Source organism: Sus scrofa, chromosome 1 (genome assembly GCF_054392235.1).
Source record: "Sus scrofa isolate SSC_HxYL_T2T_F1_AM1 chromosome 1, Sscrofa_HxYL_maternal_Yorkshire_Landrace_v2.0, whole genome shotgun sequence".
NCBI classification, from domain to species: Eukaryota; Metazoa; Chordata; class Mammalia; order Artiodactyla; family Suidae; genus Sus; species Sus scrofa.
In genome coordinates this window covers 255,629,493-255,649,228 of record NC_139383.1, presented here as the reverse complement: position 1 = coordinate 255,649,228, position 19,736 = coordinate 255,629,493, and the positions used below count along the sequence as shown (strand labels likewise).

The 19,736-nt window shown below is 36.8% G+C and overlaps 1 long non-coding RNA gene across 1 annotated transcript in view; it reads right to left on the bottom strand.

The window, feature by feature from the left end:
• The window catches only part of LOC146407119 (uncharacterized), a 352,528-nt gene that overhangs the window by 271,669 nt on the left and 61,123 nt on the right, over window positions 1-19,736 (bottom strand). The gene's annotated exons all lie outside the window — the stretch shown is intronic.

Below are 19,736 nucleotides of genomic sequence, written 5' to 3'. Positions count from 1 at the left end.
CTTAATTGAAAATGAGTTAGTCTTTGAGAGGTATCTTGCAGAAAATTTTTCACTTACACCTAATATTCCTTTTTGGAATGTGACTTATTAAGATATAAAATGGAAACACATCTGTTATCATTAGGTTTTCTTATGTTTTTTATTTTTACTTTAATCTTATTTAAAAATTATATTGAAAATACCATAATATAAAATGTAACATCTTAACCATTTTTAAGTGAACAGTTTGGTGATATTAAGTACATTTACAATCTTGAACAACCATCCATCTCCAGGACTCTTTCCAGTTTGCAAAACTGAAATTTGATAGCCATTAAGTAATAATTCCCCATTCACCTCTCTCTCCAGCCCCTGGCACCCACCACTCCTCTTCCTCTTCCTATGAATTTGATTATTCTCAGTGTCTGACATGAGGGATGGATGCCCTTTTGTGATTAGCTTATTTTACTTAGCATAATGTCGTTAAGGTCCATCTGTGTTATAGCATTTATTATTCTATAATTAGAGATATGTATTTGTTCTGCCTAATATGATAGGCATCAACCATGTGATTTTTAAACACATGAAATATGGTTAATATGACCTAGGATCTGAAATTTAAATTTATTATAAATCATTTAAGTTTGAATAGACACGTATGACATGTCTGACTGACTAGAAGCTATTCCATTAGATAGCATGACTCTTTAAAACCTGCATCAATGATTTTTCTGTGTCATCAACTTTAGGTATGATTTTATTACTATATTATTATTTAGTTATATACATGTTCCTCCCATTCAAATGTTATTCATTCAAAAAATAAATTTTTCTGTAATATTTGTAACCTTAAAATAATGCACCAAACTTACATGTCCTTTTAACAAAAATGTTGAATGTTATTAACTTTTTCTTTTTCTTATTTTTTCATTTTTTTTATTTTCCTACTGTACAGCAAGGGAATCAAGTTATCCTTACATGTATACATTACAATTACATTTCTTTTTCCCCACCATTTCTTCTGTTGCAACATGAGTATCTAGACAAAGTTCTCAATGCTACTCAGCAGGATCTCCTTGTAAATCTATTCTAAATTGTGTCTGATAAGCCCAAGCTCCCAATCCCTCCCACTCCCTCCCCCACCCATCAGGCAGCCACAAGTCTCTTCTCCAAGTCCATGATTTTCTTTTCTGAGGAGGTGTTCATGTGTGCTGGATCTTAGATTCCAGTGGTAAGTGATATCATATGGTATTTGTCTTTGTCTTTCGGGCTTATTTCACTCAGGATGAGATTCTCTAGCTCCGTCCATGTGGCTGCAAATGGCATTATGTCATCCTTTTTGATGACTGAGTAGTATTCCATTGTGAATATATATACCACCTCTTCTGAATCCAATCATCTGTTGATGGACATTTGGGTCGTTTCCATGTCCTGGCTATTGTGAATAGTGCTGCAATGAACATGCGGGTGCATGTGCCTCTTTTAAGGAGAGTTTTGTCCGGACATATGCCCAAGAGTGGGATTGTGGGGTCATATGGAAGTTCTAGGTATAGCTTTCTAAGGTATCTCCAAACTGTTCTCCATAGTGGCTGTACCAGTTTACATTCCCACCAACAGTGCAGGAGGGTTCCCTTTTCTCCACAGCCCCTCCAGCACTTGTTATTTGTGGACTTCTTAATGATGGCCATTCTGACTGGTGTGAGGTGGTATCTCATGGTAGTTTTGATTTACATTTCTCTTATAATCAGCGATGTTGAGCATTTTTTCCTGTGTTTGCTGGCCATCTGTATCTCTTCCTTGGAGAACAGTCTATTCAGGTCTTTTCCCCATTTTTCTATTGAGTGATTGGCATTTTTGCTGTTGGGTTGTATAAGTTGTTTATATATTCTAGAGATTAAGCCCTTGTCCGTTGCATTCTTTGAAACTATTTTCTCCCATTCTGAAAGTTGTCTTTTTGTTTTCTTTTTGGTTTCCTTTGCTGTGCAAAAGCTTGTCCGTTTGATGAGGTCCCATGGGTTTATTTTTGCTCTAATTTCTATTGCTTTGGGAGACTGACCTGAGAAAATATTCATAATGTTGATGTCAGAGAGTGTTTTGCCTATGTTTTCTTCTAGGAGTTTGATGGTGTCCTGTCATATATTTAAGACTTTCAGCCATTTTGAGTTTATTTTTGTGCATGGTGTGAGAGTGTGTTCTAGTTTCATTCCTTTGCATCCAGCTGTCCAGGTTTCCCAGCAATGCTTGCTGAATAGACTTTCTTTTTCCCATTTCATGTTCTTGCCTCCCTTGTCAAAGATTAATTGACCATAGGTGTCTGGGTTTATTTCTGGGTTCTCTATTCTGTTCCATTGGTCTGTCTGTTTTGATACCAGTACCACACTGTTTTGATGACTATGGCTTTGTAGTATTTCTTGAAGTCTGGGAGAGTTATGCCTCCTGCTTGGTTTTTGTTTCTCAGGATTGCTTTGGCGATTCTGGGTCTTTTGTGGTTCCATATAAATGTTTGGATTGTTTGTTCTAGTTCTGTGAAAAATGTTATGGGTAATTTGATAGGGATTGCATTGAATCTGTAGATTGCTTTGGGTAGTATGGCCATTTTTACAACATTGATTTTTCCAATCCAGGAACATGGACTATCTTTCCATTTCTTTACATCTTCTTTGATTTCTTTGATTAAAGTTTTATAGTTCTCGGCATATAGGTCCTTTACCTCTTTGGTCATGTGTATTCCGAGGTATTTGATTTTGTGAGGTGCAATTTTAAAAGGTATCGTATTTTTGTATTCCTTTTCTAATATTTCATTGCTGGTATACATAAATGCAACTGACTTCTGAATGTTAATCTTATATCCTGCTGCTTTGCTGAATTTATTAATCAGTTCAAGCAGTTTTGGGGTTGAGTTCTTAGGGTTTTCTAGGTATAGTATCATGTCGTCTGCACACAGTGACAGTTTTATCACTTCCCTTCCTATTTGGATGCCTTTTATTTCTTTTGTTTGTCTAATTGCTGTGGCTAGGACTTCCAAAACTATGTTGAAGAGCAGTGGTGAGAGTGGGCATCCCTGTCTTCTTCCAGGTTTGAGTGAGAAGGCTTTCAGTTTTTCCCCATTGAGTATTATATTTGCTGTGGGTTTATCATAAATGGCTTTGATTATATTCAGGAATGTTCCCTCTATACCCACTTTGGCGAGGGTCTTGATCATGAATGGATGTTGGACTTTGTCAAATGCTTTTTCTGCGTCTATTGAGATGATCATATGATTTTTGACTTTTCTTTTGTTAATGTGGTGTATGATGTTGATTGATTTGCGCATGTTGAACCATTCTTGTGAAACTGGGATGAACCCTACCTGGTCATGGTGTTTAATTTTTTTGGTATGTTGTTGGATTCGGTTGGCTAAGATTTTGTTGAGAATTTTTCCATCTATATTCATCAATGACATTGGCCGATAGTTTTCTTTTTTGGTGGTATCTCTGTCTGGTTTTGGAATGAGGGTGATGGTGGCATCATAGAATGTCTTTGGGAGTATTCCTTCTTCTTCAACCTTTTGAAAGAGTTTCAGGAGGATGGGCACCAATTCCTCTTTATATGTTTGATAGAATTCACCTGTGAAGCCATCTGGTCCTGGACTTTTATTTGTAGGGAGTGTTTTTATGACCTCTTCAATTTCATTTCTAGTGATCGGTTTGTTCAGTTGGTCTGTTTCTTTTGACTCAGTTAGATTGTAGAAAATTGTCCATTTCTTCCAGATTGTCAATCTTGTTGCCATATAGTTGTTCATAGTATTCTCTCATGGTTTTTTGTATTTCTGCTATATCCGTTGTGATTCCTCCTTTTTCATTTATAATTTTGGTTATTTGGGTTCTTTCTCTCCTCTTCTTAGTGAGGCTTTGCAGGGGTTTGTCAATTTTACCTTTTCAAAGAACCAGCTCTTGGTTTTATTAATTTTCTCTATTGTTTTCTGAGTCTCTATTTTATTGATTTCTTCTTTGATCTTTATAATTTCCTTCCTTCTGCTGACTTTAGGTCATTTTTGTTCTTTTTCTAGTTCGTTTAGGTGGAGGGTTAAGTTGTCAATTTGGGATCTTTCTTCTTTTTTGAGAAAGGCCTGGATTGCTATAAATTTCCCTCTGAGCACTGATTTTGCAGGATCCCATAGATTTTGAGAGGTTGTGTCTTCATTATCATTTGTTTCAAGGTAGTTTTTAATTTCCTTCTTGATTTCCTCATTGACCCATTGGCTTTTTAGTAGCATGTTGTTTAGTCTCCACGTCATAGGTTTTTTCTCTTTCCTTTTCCCATGGTTGATTTCTAATTTCATGGCATTGTGGTCAGAGAAGATACTTAAGATAACTTCTATGCTCCTAAATTTATTGAGATTCACTTTGTGTCCCAATATGTGGTCGATTCTTGAGAATGTTCCATGATCATTTGAGAAGAATGTGTATTCTGCTTTTTTTGGATGTAGTGTCCTGAAGATATCAATGAAGTCTAACTTTTCTATTGTTTCCTTTAGGATCTCTGTTGCTTTATTGGTTTTCTGTCTAGAGGATCTGTCCATTGATGTGAGGGGGGGTATTAAGGTCTCCTACTATGATTGTATTCTCATCAATATCTCTCCTTATGTCTGTTAATATTTGTTGTATGTATCTGGGTGCTCCTATATTTGGGGCACATATGTTGACGATAGTAACATCCTCTCCTTGGATGGATCCCTTAATCATTAAGTAGTGTCCTTCTTTGTCTTTCTTTATGTCTTTTGTTTTAAAGTATATTTTGGCTGATGTGAGTGTTGCAACTCCTGCTTTTCTGTCATGTCTATTGGCATGAAATATTTTTTCCCATCCCTTAACTTTCAATTTATATGTATCCCTTGTTCTAAGGTGAGTTTCTTGTAGGCAGCATATTGAAGGTTTTTGCCTTTTTATCCACTCGGCCACTCTGTGTCTTTTGATTGGGGCATTCAGTCCATTGACATTTAAGGTGATAATTGATAGATGATTATTTATTGTCATTTCGAACCTCTTGTTCCAGTTGATTCTATAGTTCTCCATTCTTCCTTTCTCTTTTTTTTTTTTTTTGGTTGGATGGTCTCCTGTTATTATCTGCTTGAGTTTTGTTTTTTTTTTTTTTCATTTTTTGCGAATCCAATATTTGGTTTTGGCTTGTGGTTGCCCGGTTTTTTAAGTATGCTAACCCCTTCCTATAATTGTGTGTTTTAGCCTGATGGTCCTGTAGGTTCAAACACTTCATTACTATATTAAAATTAAGAAGAGAACCAAACAAACAAAAAGGGTTATTTATTTCCTAAAATCCCTTGCCCACATTTTATGGTTTTGAGGACTCTTTTTTATTTTTTTCTAATTTTATTTTGTTTGAAGCATGTTCATGATTAAATCTGTATGCTGGCTTATTTGAGTGACTGCTCTCTGATTGTGGTTTCCTTAGTCCTAGTTCTTCCTCTTTTTTTTTTTCCTTTTCTTTTTTCTTCCCTTTCTTTCCTTCCTTTCTTTTTGGTTTAGAGAAGCCCTCTCAATATTTCCTTTAGCCTGGTTTTGTGTTGCTGTATTCTTTAAGTTTTTGTTTGTTGGAAAAAAAATTTATTTCCCCTTCTATTTTAAATGATATTCTTGCTGGATAGAGTATTCTAGGTTGCATATTTTCTCCTTTTAGCATTTTAAATATCTCTTGCCATTCCCTCCTGGCCTGTAGTGTTTCTGTAGAGAAATCAGCTGATATTCTTATGGGGGTTCCCTTGTAGGTAACATTCAGCTTTTCTCTTGCTGCCTTTAGGATCCTCTCTTTATCACTAACTTTTGCCATTTTTATTATTATGTGTCTTGGTGTGGGTCTATTTGGGTTCAATTTGTTTGGGGCCCTCTGTGCTTCCTGTATCTTGAACTCAGTATCCTTTAGATTTGGGAAGTTTCCAGCAATAATTTCTTCAAATATATTTTCCATTCCCTTATCTTTTTCTACTCCTTCTGGAATTCCTATTATGTGTAGATTGGCCCACTTCATATTATCCCATAGGTCTCTCATATTGCTTTCCTGTTTTTTGATTTGGTTTTCTGTCTGCTGACCTGATTGGGTGATTTCCATTATTTTATCTTCCATATCACTGATTCGTTCTTCTGCATTATTCATGCTGCTTTTTACTGACCTTCAGTTTGTATCTCTGCAAATGAATGTTCTAGTTTTTCTTGGCTCCTCCTTATATTTTCTAGTTCCTTTCTGAGGGTATCTGCATTACTGTTCATATCTTCTCTTAATTCCTTCAGTATTTTCACTATTTCTCTTTTGAACTCCAGGTCTGTTAGACTGCAGAGATGTTTCATTGCTGACTATTTTAGGTGAGTTCTCCTGTTGGTTTGACTGGGGGTGGTTTCTCAGCTTCTTCATCTTGCTTGTTGTTTTCTTTTTCCTGGTTGAGATGTACTCTCCGTGGCCAGGCAGTGTTTGCCTTGTCACTGCCATGGAATGTTTCCTGAGGGCTGGCATTGTTGGTCAGTCTTTTTTGAGGCAGTGTGGCTTTTCTGGAGTGTTGATGGGGCTAACAGGGTCTCTTTGAAGCAAAGGAGGACTTCCTGAGGGCAGACAGGACTGGGAGGTCCACACCACGATGGTATCAGATTTCACTTGGCCATGCAGAGCTTGCTCTGTTGTTTTTAGGCTGTGGGGTTCTTGCAGGGGGTTGGCGGTGTTGGGCAGCTGTTCCTCAGGGCTGCAGCACCCGCCAAGGGCTGGAGCAGCTATCTGGGTCACTGAGAATCCAGGAGGCTCTTCCCTAGGGCAGCCCAACTCAGAAGGACAGCCTGAGAATGTAGGCAGATCTTTTCACAGTCTGACCAAGCTTGTTGTAGCTTTTCTGGGGTGCAGGGGGTCCTGCAGAGAGCTGGCAGTCCTTTGCAGATGCTCTGCAAGAGCTCGGCACCCCCTGAGGGCTTTGGAAGCTAGCTGGGCCGCTGCGAAGCCAGGAGGCTCCTCCCTGGGGCAGCCTGACTCAGAAATACTGTCGGAGAATTAGGCAGATCTTTTCACGGCCTGGCTAGGCTTGTTCTAGCTTTTCTGGGCTGCAGGCCTTTTCTCAGGGGCTGGTGGTGCTTGGTGCTGCTCTGCGGGGGTGTAGCCCCTGCAAAGGGCAAGCAGGCCTGTGTAGGGAAAGCCCCTGTGGTGGTAGGCTTCAGGCAATTTTTGAGGCCAGCCCTCCTGGATGGCAGGCAGCCCTAGGTCCGGTGAGAGAGTAGGGGGTGGTGGGAGTGAGGGGAGGCGATGCACTGGGAAGCACAGCTTTCTGCTAGCTAGTGGGCCAGTAAACTTGCTGTGGCATGGGGAGTATTCTAAGGGGACCTGCCCCTTCTTCTCTCCCCTCCCCAGCACTGGCGCAGACCAGGCTCTTCTCCCAGGTTCCCTCTGATGTGGCTTTCCACTTCCCCGCCCCTAAAGTATTGCTCCCTTCCTCTGCAACAGCTTTGTTTTCTAGTCTCCCAGGCAGTCTCTGCCCCATCAAACTTGACAGACCAGTTTCTAGACCTCCCAAGCAGTCTCCGCTCCACCCAGCCCCCAGCCCTTACCCGGGAACTAACCTCCAGAGCAGAGGTCTCGGTGCCCAGCCCCCACCCAGGCATGTCAATTTTTGGTGACTGTGCCCGTAGTTCAGATGGTCCATTCGGTTCTCGATCTGCTTTTAAGAAATCCAACTTACTGCTACACTCTTCCCTGCATCTGGAGATTCCTCCGGTTCGTTTGATCTTTCCCCCGAGTAGGTGACTTTCCAGGGTGCAGGATCCCTTTCCCCTCCTCAGTTCCCTTTCGGGAGCGCCCGTCCAGCTCGGATTCACCTTCTCTCACTCTCCTCTTTTTTCTTGTTTTACCTAGTAATGTCACGAACTTCTTGCCGTTATTGGAGTTTAGGTTCCTCTGCCAGCGATTGGTTGCTGTTCTGTGCGAGTCATTTATTCTGTAGATGTGTTTTTTTTGTTGTGTTTGTGGGAGAGGGTGAGCATGTCCCCCTACTCTTCTGCCATCTTGTCTCTCTTGCTTTTTCTTATGCATCCTGTACTTTCATTTTTACATGTCACCAGAGTTTACAACAATTATACTTTTTTCTATAATCATAATTCAGGATCCACCATTGTGAGATGGCAAATATTTATTATAAATTCTAATAATCATTTCATTTTTCTTAATTTTTTAACAAGAGTTTTTTGGTACTGACTTTTGTTTTGTTTATACTTTATAAATCAATATTTTTCTGGTATCACTTAAACTTATTATTTTTAATCTTTTTTAAAAACTTCTTCATTTAATAAATATAAGGTTTCTGTTTCAGAGACCTCTCTGTGATAGCTTGCTGTTTTTCAGCTTCAGTCTGCACTGGTTAATCTTTGGATCTGTTGAACCGTAACAACTTGGACCCTCCATTTTTGCTTTGTAGAATTCTTTATACCGCTTTCTATATCCTATGTTTCTACCCTTTTATTCTTAATTTTGAGAGGTTTATCAAGTAACTTTCCAAGAAAGACTGGGTATGCCATAAACTATGAGTAACTGCCTATTTTAAAATGACTTAAAAAAAAAAAAAAAACTAAAACACACACACTTGGATGCAAAGTTGGCTTGATATACAATTTTGGGTTGAAACAGTTTTCTCTCAGAACACTGAAGCCACTGATTAATTGAGGTCTTGTCTCACTACAGCTTTTGAAAAGTCATGTGCTATTTATATACTCACTTTTTGGGTGACCGTATTTTTTACCTAAAAACTTTCAATATCTCTTTCCTATACTTGGTTTTGATCTGAATGACTGTAGACTTCATATTAGAATTTATTAATCTTTGATATATCTATTTGAGAGAAATTAAAATTCTTTTTTATATGTTTTTTGTATGTAAGGCTTTGTTCCATTTGTTTGAACTCCCCTTCCCATCCAGTGAGAGAACTAACTTTTTTTTTTTTTTTTTGCTTTTAAGAGCTGCATCTGCAGCATATGGAGATTCCCAGGCTAGGGAGCCAATTGGAGCTGTAGCTGCCGGCCTATACCACAGCCACAGCAACATGGGATCTGAGCCACATCTGCAACCTATATCACAGCACACAACAAACAACATATTTTTTTTAAATTATGCTATATCAAACTAAGTTTTCTGGGCCCTACCTTCCTAGGAGTAATCTGTCCACACACTGTGGTATCTTTTTGGACATTCATGTAGATTAGGGTAAATCTCAATATGTGATGTATATATTTCTGAATATTGAAGGCCTTCTAAAACCTCTACCTCTGATAATGAAATGATATTAACAACTTTTTTGAGATGATTTCACTAAATATATATATATTCCAAAGGAAGTTAAATTGTATCCAATATTAGCACACACTTTAACCAACTTGCTAATTATATAGTCTTCTCTCTCTTTTTCCTCCTTAAAACTAGTACTCCTTGAGGTATGGCAATATCTCATTTTCAACAACAGAATGTAGAAATGCAAAGTATTTAAATTTTAGATACTGCAATAAAATAACAGGATTTACAGGCCATTATCAAGCTCTAGTCAATATTTATGTCAAATATTCTCATCCATTTACTGAAAACATTTTATGGAAATCCCCAGTAGATATTCAGAATAATTATTTTGCTACTTAATGGTACCCAGTAGTTTCCTTCTCTCATGCTTTAGCTCGGTAAGAGGCTATCTTCTATCAATACTAACTTCTGAAGTGGCAATCCCATGTTTATACTCATCAGTGATAATATAAAAGATACAGACAATTATTTATTTAACTTTTTTTTCTTTCATTGCAAAGTCCTCACTTTTGGACAAACATATTTTCTTAAGATAAGGCTTATGAGTGGCTCTATGCATAGATTAGCCTCAGAGAATAACTAATTATCCCACTTGGTATTTTAATAAAATACTTAGGAAACTTAACACAAATAATAGATTCTAGGGCTACTAAGTCCCAATTTTTATTTTTGATTCCTGCACTAAAATGCTCTACCACAAGGAGAGTGTAGGTTCTTACTCTTAAAAACTAAATGAGCAAAGGATTACACAGAGATAAGAAAATTGAGATATTTTTCTTATATTAGAGAATTCATCAAGTCTCAATTTAGAAAAGGAAGGTCAATAAAGAGCAAATACATCAGCATTCTCCCTAGGGTATTATGTCAAATTTTTAAAACGGTGAGCTTAAAGTTTTTCAGGTAATTTCAAACTTTTAATGTAATATTTTTCTTCACCTATGGTAATTTATTCCAGTTATTTCTATCTCATCTCATCAGCAGCTCACAACCAATTCAAAACTGAAATGCTCTTCTAGATGTGTCTCTTTTGATTTTCGAGTCTGTCAATAGAGTTTTCTTAACATAAAAATCTTTCTGGGAAAGGAATCACGTATGACAATAATCTGATAATCTAGCTAAATTTGAATTTGCTCAAAACAGAATCACAGTGACAATTAATTCTTTAGTTGCACCTGGAAGGATCTAACCATTTATTTTTCCCTTGGGTCCAGGTGTTAATTAGGTTTGACATATCAAATATTGCCTAAAGTTTAATTTTTATCTTGAAATTTCTCATACAAGGCATAAATTACTCCTTATCAAAGAAGTTATATTTTCCTCAAACACTTATATTCAAGTTTTCAACTTTCCATTGACAGCATAGTTTTTTGTTCATCTTTTTTTTTTTCTAATGAGATACCTAACTTGCACCTGAGAATGTGTCCTGAGTTTTTAAAATGTTTAGCTTACCAAGTTCCTTCCTGTTCACCCATATGTCACTACAAATCATCATATTTTTACTCTTTATATTGATTAGGTTTCTTGCCCTGTTTCATTCTGATGGCAAATAGGACCTGAGCTTTCATCCTTTCATTATTTTCTCAAGCATGCATTCCCTTGTGATTAATTAACACTGAATTATGTTTAAATCTCTTTCCATGTGTATCATACTGATGGACTTTCTTTCATATAGGAAGCTGCTTTTGGGAAACAAGAAGTGAGCTCTGAATAAAACTTAAAAATTAATTAAAATGGATGGTTTATCTTGGGGGCAACAGCAACATTGTATATACCCAAGCAGATTTCCTTATTGTATTTCTTTTTTTCTTTTTTCAGGCTGTTGGTGGTCAACATGATTAAGGAAGACACAAGTAATTATTTTAGTTTTAAAAACACTCAAATAGATTTGTTTTCACTGCAAAAAGAAATAAACCAGGAATGGTATATTTTCCCAGTTGTTTTGGAGGATGTGATTTTGTTATCCATTTAGGTTTTGTCATCTTTCTTTCTAAAACTAGGAAAAACGACTTGCTAATAATTAGCTGATGACAAATAGTTAACTAAGAAGTAACTCTAGATCACCATCAAAAAGATGAATATTTTTGTGGGAATTTTTTTAAAGCGAAGATAATGCTACCTATGAATGTGCTGGTGTGTGAATTCATGTATATGTTTGCTTTTATGCTAAAGAACAAACCTGAACATTGAGTGCATACTAATCACTCACTGCTCTCAACATATGCTGCTCTCTGGAGTGGCACGATTACGTTACTGCTATAATGCTTCAAGTATATGAGTGTCAAGTGTGTTGTGACAGCAGGAATGTTGGGAAATACCCTTCAAGTGAATGAATAGATTTTTAAGTGTTGGGAAATAGCAGCATAACAGAAAACACTCTCAAATATGTTGAAACATCAAGGTGTTTTTTGTTTGTTTTGTTTCTTTTCTTTTTCTTTTCTTTTTTTATTTTTATTTTTTGCTTTTTTAGGGTCACACCCATGGCATATGGAAGTTCCCAGGTTAGGGGTAGAATAGGAGCTAAAGTGCCGGCCTACGCCACAGCAACACAGGATCCAAGCCAAGTCTGTGTCCCACAGCACAGTTCACAGCAACACCCACTGAGTGAGGGCAGGGATCAAACTCGCATCCTCATGGGTACTAGACAGATTCATTTTCACTAAGTCACAACAGGAACTCACAAGGTGGTTTTTTGTTTTGTTTTGTTTTTTAACTAAAGGAGTATCAAATTATAGAATAGCCTCATAGCCAATGAAGAGGTGAAGCCTGAGAAATATAGAGAGGTGTGTTAATTATTGTTTTTTTCTCCTTTTTTAGTATTCCAGGACTCTTGTCTGGTGATTATGGTGCCACTGAACAACTGCATAAGCAAGTTTACTCTTTCCATAGGTATTGACTGCATTCCATTTAAAATGTTTTTTTTTAATTTTTGATTAATTCATTTAAAAATGTTTTCCATTGACATATAGTCAATTTACAATGTTGTATTAATTTCTGTTATACATCAAAGTGAGTCATCTATATATATATATATTTTCATACTCTTTTCCATTAAGATTTATCATAAGAAATTGACTATAGCTCCCTGTGCTATACAGTAGGACCTTGTTTATCTATTTTATATATAGTAATTAGTATCTATTAATCCCAAGTTCCTAATTTACCCTCCCTCTTACCCATTTGGTAACCATAAGTTTGTTTTTTATGTCTGTGAGTCTGTTTGTAAATAAGATTTTTTTTATCATATTTCAGATTCCACATATAAGTGATATCATATATTTGCCTTTCCTTGACTTACTTCACTTAGCACGATTATCTCTAGTTCCATCCAAGTTGATGCAAATGGTATTATTTCATTCTTTTTAAGGCTGAGTAGTATACCCTCATGTATATGTACCACATCTTTATCCATTTCTGTCAATGGATATGTAAGTTTCTAATTTGAAAAAATACATGCATCCCATTGTTCATAATACTATCTGCAGTAGGCAAGTAATGGAAGCAGCCTGAGCACATTTCAAATAGAGGCCTCCTTTGAGAATAAATCTGAATAACTATTTCTCCATCTTCTATTGACCAGAAGGTGCTCCAGAAACTAAGCTTTTTGACATATTTTAGGCACTAATCAAATTAGTCTTTCAACTGTAAAGAATCCCTCAACTTTGTGTCAAGTTTTTTTTTTTTTTTCTTCTTTTTATGGCTGCACCTGTGGCATATGGAAGTTCTCAGGCTAGGGGTCAGATCAGAGCTGCAGCGGCCAGCCTAAGTCACAGTCACAGCAACATGGGATCCAAGCCGCATCTAAGATCTATACTTCAGTTTGTGGCAATGCTGGATCCTTAGCCCACTAAGCAAGGCCAAGGATGGAACCCACACCTTCATACTAGGTGGGTTCTTAACCCGCTGATCTACAACAAGAACTCCTCTCAAGTATTTTTATTTTTCCTAGAACCACCAATACAAAATATCCCCAGGCCCCAACTACATGACTACTTAATAATATATATATTTTTTTCATTAGACAAACTCAAAGCTATATATATCTCAAAACAAACAAAAACAAGCATACATGTACACACACAATAAAATAAAGATCAACTGAAATATTCTGCCTTATTAAACCTTATGTAAAAATCTATCATAACGTCTTGAGACATATGTTCGGGTGCTAGATGAGTCACAAGAGGTCATTTATCAGCCCATTAACTCCTTCCATTCCTGAGACATTTCCTAAGCATCACAGATAATTAAATTTTACTTCTCACATTATTCAAAGGAACAAATCAGGCACTTAGTATTTCCATTTTAAGTTTTTCTCAAGATGTAAATTTTATATGAGCCTCAGAGGCACTGAGGTGAGTGTGATGAGAAAATATGATATAAAAATATCAATAAGGCTGCCATTTAAAAATAAAAGTAAACTGAAAATTAAAGTAAATTTTAAAAAGCATAGAACAATTTGAAAATACAATATAATAAAATATTAAGTAATGCTTTTAGATAAAGATACTTTTGTTTACTTCATTTGGTTTCATTCTAATATTTTAATAATAACCATGTGCTATTTTAAACATAAAAAATATTTTAAAATAATATTCCTTGCTTGATAATAACAGAAAATATTTTTGACAATGGCAGCATAATAAAGAAGATACAACCTCAAAGGAAAATTATTTCATGTTTCAAATTTTTGAAGGGTTGAATTCTTTTAATAACGGTTTCATTCATTTACTTGTCAAAAGTCAGTTGGAGCTAAGCTCTGCAAGGAACATGATACTGTAGAGAGCCATTCTTTTAGCGAGAGCTATTAAATATTTAATAACATATAAACTGCCATTGAAACAGCATTCTTAGAGAAAGATTAATCTGAGATTGGAGTACATTATACCTGAACATAGTTCTTCAATAATAAAGAGTTTTGTTTGTATTCTGAGTAGAAAATAATCCTGCTTGGTTAAATTTGCTATAAAAAGCTAATAGGGGTGCATGTATGTTTTTTTTCAATGAAAGTTTTGTCCAGATGTATTCCCAGCAGTGGAATTGCGAGATTATATGGTAATTCTATATTTAGTTTTCCGAGGAACCTCCATACTGTGTTCCATAGTGATTGTACCAATTTACATTCCCACCAACAGTGCGGAAGGATTCCCTTTTCTCCATACCTTCTCCAAAATTTGTTATTTACAGACTTATTAATGATGGCCATTCTGACTGGTGTGATGTGGTACCTCCCTGTAGTTTTGATTTGTATTTCTCTAATAATTAGTGATGTTGAGCATCTTAGCTGGCTACTGGCTATCCCTATGTTTTCTTTGGAGAAATGTTTATTAGATCTTCTGCCCATTTTTTGAGGTTTGTTGTTGTTGTTCACTTGTATGAATTGTTTGTATATTTTGGAGATTAAACCCTTATCAGTTGCATCATATGCAACTATTTTCTCCCATTCCACAGGGTTTTTTTTTATTATTGATTTATGATGCTGTGCAAAATCTTATAAATTTGATTAGATCCCACTTGTTCATTTTTCTTTTTATTTCTATCGCCTTGGGAGACTGATGTAAGAAAACACATGTATGGTTGATGTCAGAGCACATTTTGCTTATGTTCTCTTCTAGGAATTTTATGGTGTCATGTTTTAAGTCTTTAAGCCATTTTGAGTTTATTTTTGAGCATGGAGTGAGAGTGTGTTCAAGTTTCATTAATTTACATGCGGCTGTCCACTCCCACTTTCTCGTCATCTTCATTTGCATGAAGTATCATTTTTCCATTCCTCACTTTCAATTTATATGTGTCCTTTGCCCTAAGGTGGGTCTCTTGTAGGCAACATGTTGTAGGCTCTTGTTTTTTTAATCCAATCTGCCACAGTATGTCTTTTGATTGGAGCATTCAGTCCATTGGCATTTAAGATAATTATTGATAAATATGTATTTATTGCCATTTTAAACCTTATTTTCCAGTTGATTCTATGATTATCCTATATTCCTTTTTCTTTTTTTGGTTGTATGTTTTCCTTTTATTTTATGCTTGTGTCCTTTTCTTTTTGGTTTTTGTGAATGTATTGATTGATTTTTATTTGTGGTTGCTCTATTTTTCAAGAATTGTTAACCCCTTCCTACATCTACATGCTTTAGACTGACAGTTATATAGGCTCAAACAAATTCCAAAAAAGTCTAGATTTTCTTACTCTCCTCCCCATCTGTTCTTATTTTGATATCCTTTTTTATATCGCGTTTATCCTTTTGCAGTTCATTAGTTTTATCATCACTTCTACAAATAGTTATTCTTTTTTCTGTTATGATCTGTATACTGGCTTATTTAAGTGATGCCTTTCTAGTTGTGATCTCCTCCATCCTCTATCTTCTTATTTCTTTCCTATTTAGAGGATAACTTTCAACATTTCTTTTAGGATAGGTTTAGTATTTCTGTATTCTTTCAGTTTCTGTTTGTCTAAAAAATTATTTCTCCTTATATTTGCTTAGTAGCAAATAATCTTGCTTAGTAGAGTAAGCTGGGTTGCAAATTTTTCCCTTTTATTTATTTTTATTTATTTGTCTTTTTATCTTTTAGGGCCACACCCACGGCATATGCAGGTTCTGAGTCTAGGGGTCCAATCTCAGCTGCACCTGCTGGTCTACAACAGAGCCTCAGCAATGTGGGATCTGAGCAGCATCTGTGGCCTACATCACAGCTCATGGCAACACCAGATCCTTAATGCACTTGAGTGAGGCCAGGGAACAAACCTGCATCCTCGTCACCGACCACTGAGCCACAACTGGAACTCTGCAAATTTTTCCCTTTTAGAACTGTGAATATATCTTGCCACTATCTTCTGGCCTGTAGTATTTCTGTAGAGAAATCACCTAATAGCCTTATAATAAACTCTCTGTTTTCCTCTTGTTGCTTTTAGAATGCTCTCCTTATCTTTGGCTTTTGCCATTTTTTATACTATGGTTGATGTAGGTATGTTTGGATTCAACTTGTTTGGGGTTCTCTGTGGTTCCTGTATCTGGATTATCTGTTTCCTTCTTTAGATTTGGAATATTTTCAGCTATAATTTTTTCAAATATATTTTCAAGCCTTTTTTTTTCTTTTTCTTTTCCTCTTGGAATCCCTATTATGCATAGATTGGCTTCCTTTATATTATCCCATATATTTCTTATATTGCTTTCTTTTTTTAAAATTTGGTTTTCTGTGTGCTGTCCTAATTGGGTGATTTCCATTATTCTGTCTTCCAGGTCACTTATTCGTTCCTCCGTATTATTCATTCTGCTGTTCAATGACTTTAACTCAACCTTTGTCTCTACAAATTAATTTTCTAATTTTTCTAGCCTCTTCCTTACAGTTTCTCGTTCCTTTTTAAAGTGAGTTACTGTTGATATCCATTCTTAATTCTTTCAGTATTTTCATTACCTCTTTTTGAACTTGATATCTGTTAGACTACAGAGGTCTTTTTCCTTGTTTGTTGCTTCAGGGGAATCTCCAGTTCTTTTAAATGGGAATGGATCTTGCACTTCTTCATCTTGCTAATATTTTTTTGTTTTGTTTTGTTAGTTTACGGACAACAATTATCTACTGTAGTCTTGGAAGCCTATTTACATATGAGAACATCCCTGGGTAGCTTGTGAGGGCTTACTATATTTTTGATGTGAGGGCTACTTTTCGTTTGGATGCTTTCTATCTCTTTCCTCAGTGTGTCCTGGCTGTTACACCTTTGATAGGGGGTATGAAAATGTATAGCATGTGCCTGCTTCCAGGGAGATGGGGGCAATGGGTAGCACCTGCAGGTGGCAATTAGTCATGGGGCCCTTGGCAGTGGCAGGCACCCATGGGGAGGTGGGGACAGCAGGCTGCTCCTGGTTGCAGGGCCCTCAGAAGTGGCAGTGACCTTCTGGAAAGTAAGGGCAGTACCCAGAACCCTTGGCAGTGGCAACAGCATACCTTGTTCATTCTCAGGGAGGTGAGGGTAACAAGAGATGCTAGGTTGTAGGGCCCTCCACAACTCAGAGGTGGAGACCTCTGAGGTGACTGGGGTCACAGGTGGTGACTGGTCACAGGGCCCCTAGTGGTGGTGGGCTGTGCCCACATTTGGAGTCCGAGATGGCTGCCAGCTACCCGCCCGTGTAGCCTGTGCAAGAAGTACCCCGCTTCCTGAGAGCCTGAGAGAAAGAAGTTCCAATGGTAGTTCTGCATGCCCTCCTCTAACACTCCCCAACAATGGCACCTTGCTTCTCTGGAGGGTCCAGGCCTGCTCCCACACTTCCTTGGCTATGGCACACTGCTCTGTAGACCCGCAGGCTGTTTCCACACAGCCGACCCTAGTCCCTTCCCCACAAGTGACTTCCAAACCTAAGTCTCAGAGAACAACAGCTCTAACCATGTGTCTCAGGCTGTGGTGTTTGGGGCAGTGGTACCAATCATCTGTGCAGCTCTCTCCCCGCTTTTCCCTCCTCAGACCTGCTGCTGTGCTTTTCTCTGAGGCTCCTCCCATCCATACTGGCTGATCTCTCAGTCAGTTAGATAGCCTTCTAGGATGTGGATATTCCTTTCCTTTTTCACAGTTCCCTCTCTGGAGTGCTGGTTCCACCCTGATTCCTCCCTCCTCTCCTTTTCTCTCTTTCATTTATTTATTCATTTTCCCTTTGTTCTACCCAGTTATGTGAAGGGTTTCTTGCCCGTTTTGGAAGTCTGAGGTCTTTGGCAGCATTCAGCAGATGTTCTGTGCAAATCATTCAACATGTATATTTTTTTTTATGTGTTTGTGGTGGAAGGTGAGGGCCATGTCTTACTCCTCTGCTATCTTGATCCTGTCTCAGTTTTACATCTTAAATAGCTGAGACAGTTAACTTTTCTTTTTCCAGAAATCATATTTTTAAACCTTTGAATACCTATAGATATTTCCCTTCTGTTGCGTTTACATATAAGGTAAAACTTTTAACAACAAACATTTAGGGGTTAACATTTTTCATCAAAATGCTAAAGATTGCTCCTATGGAATTCAATTTTACTGAGAAGATTGACATATCTTGGTAGTTAATATTTTTAGATAATTTAGTAAGACAGCAAAACATAAAACAAATTTAAAAATAGGTTTGATGCATAGTTTTTTCTTAATTTTAATAGGCAATGCAGTCACATTTTTCATAAAACTATGCACAAAACCTGTTTGTTTATTGAATGATTGATTGATCACCTTCCTTCAGGACCACTATCATTCATTTGCCTTGGTCTCCTTCATGCCATCCATAAGTAATCCTATTAGTTTTTCATGTATCTTTTAAGAATTTCTTCATATGTGAATATGAGTGTACTATAAATGACATTTTCATATATGGTATGCATTCTTATTTAATACAAAATAAATATAGTCTAGTATTCATATTGTTCTATAGCTATGATTTTCATATAAAATAAATATTGGAGATATTTCCAAAGAGAGCTTCTTTTGCTCTTTGGGGCTGCACCTGAGGCATACGGAAGTTCCCAGGCTAGGGGTCAAATCGAAGCTACAGCTGCTGGCCTATGCTACAGCCATAGCAATGTGGGATCTGAGCCACATCTTCAACCTACAGCACAGCTCACAGCAACAGCAGATTCTTAGCCCACTGAGTGAGGCCAGGGATAAAACCCACATCATCATGGATCCTAGTCAGGTTTGTTAACCACTGAGCCACAAAGAGAACTAAGAGCTTCTTTATTATTATTTTTACAACTACATAGTTGTTTATTATTGTGCATGCAGAATTTAGCATATATTAAGCCAGTAAAAAATATTTAGTAATCATGTATGTTAGGATAAGAGCTCAGATAATTACTAACAATTTGTCTTCATCTACATGAAAGTCAAGTGGGACAATGAAAAACTGTGTGGAAGATGGGTCAATTCTTCCAAATACAAGAAGAATATTCTACTTTTTGCATCTGTCTAATATCCTTGGCACCTAATTACAAAATGTAATTAACACACCACAATCACTGTTACAAATAACAAGTCCCCTAAGGATTTCTAAAATAATTCTAGAAAGCTGTTGTCCCAGTTAAGAACCACTCTATTATAGAATAACTAATACTAAAATTTCTGCCTCTTGAATGTTTGACAATTAGTTAAAAAGGTAAAATAAAATAAAATGGCCTCAGGCTAGGGTAGTTACAAAGAGTAATTTTTCTTTGTATCTAACTACTTTTTGATGATTAGTCTTTTCCAACAGCTGAATTGTCTTTTGCCAAATGTGTGGTCCATAGAGGCAATGTTAGAGAAGACTGTGGGCAAGCTATTTCTTTTCATGAATCACTTCTGCAGTGGGAACAATGCTGTGTTTAAGGTTGGCTGAAAAATGTGCCATCTGGATTATACTCTGAGTCAATTTAGATGAGTAAGATGTTATATTAGATGACTTTCTGACCTTCAAACGTCACAATTTCTAACATGAGACAGTCTCTAAATATTTATAAAAACC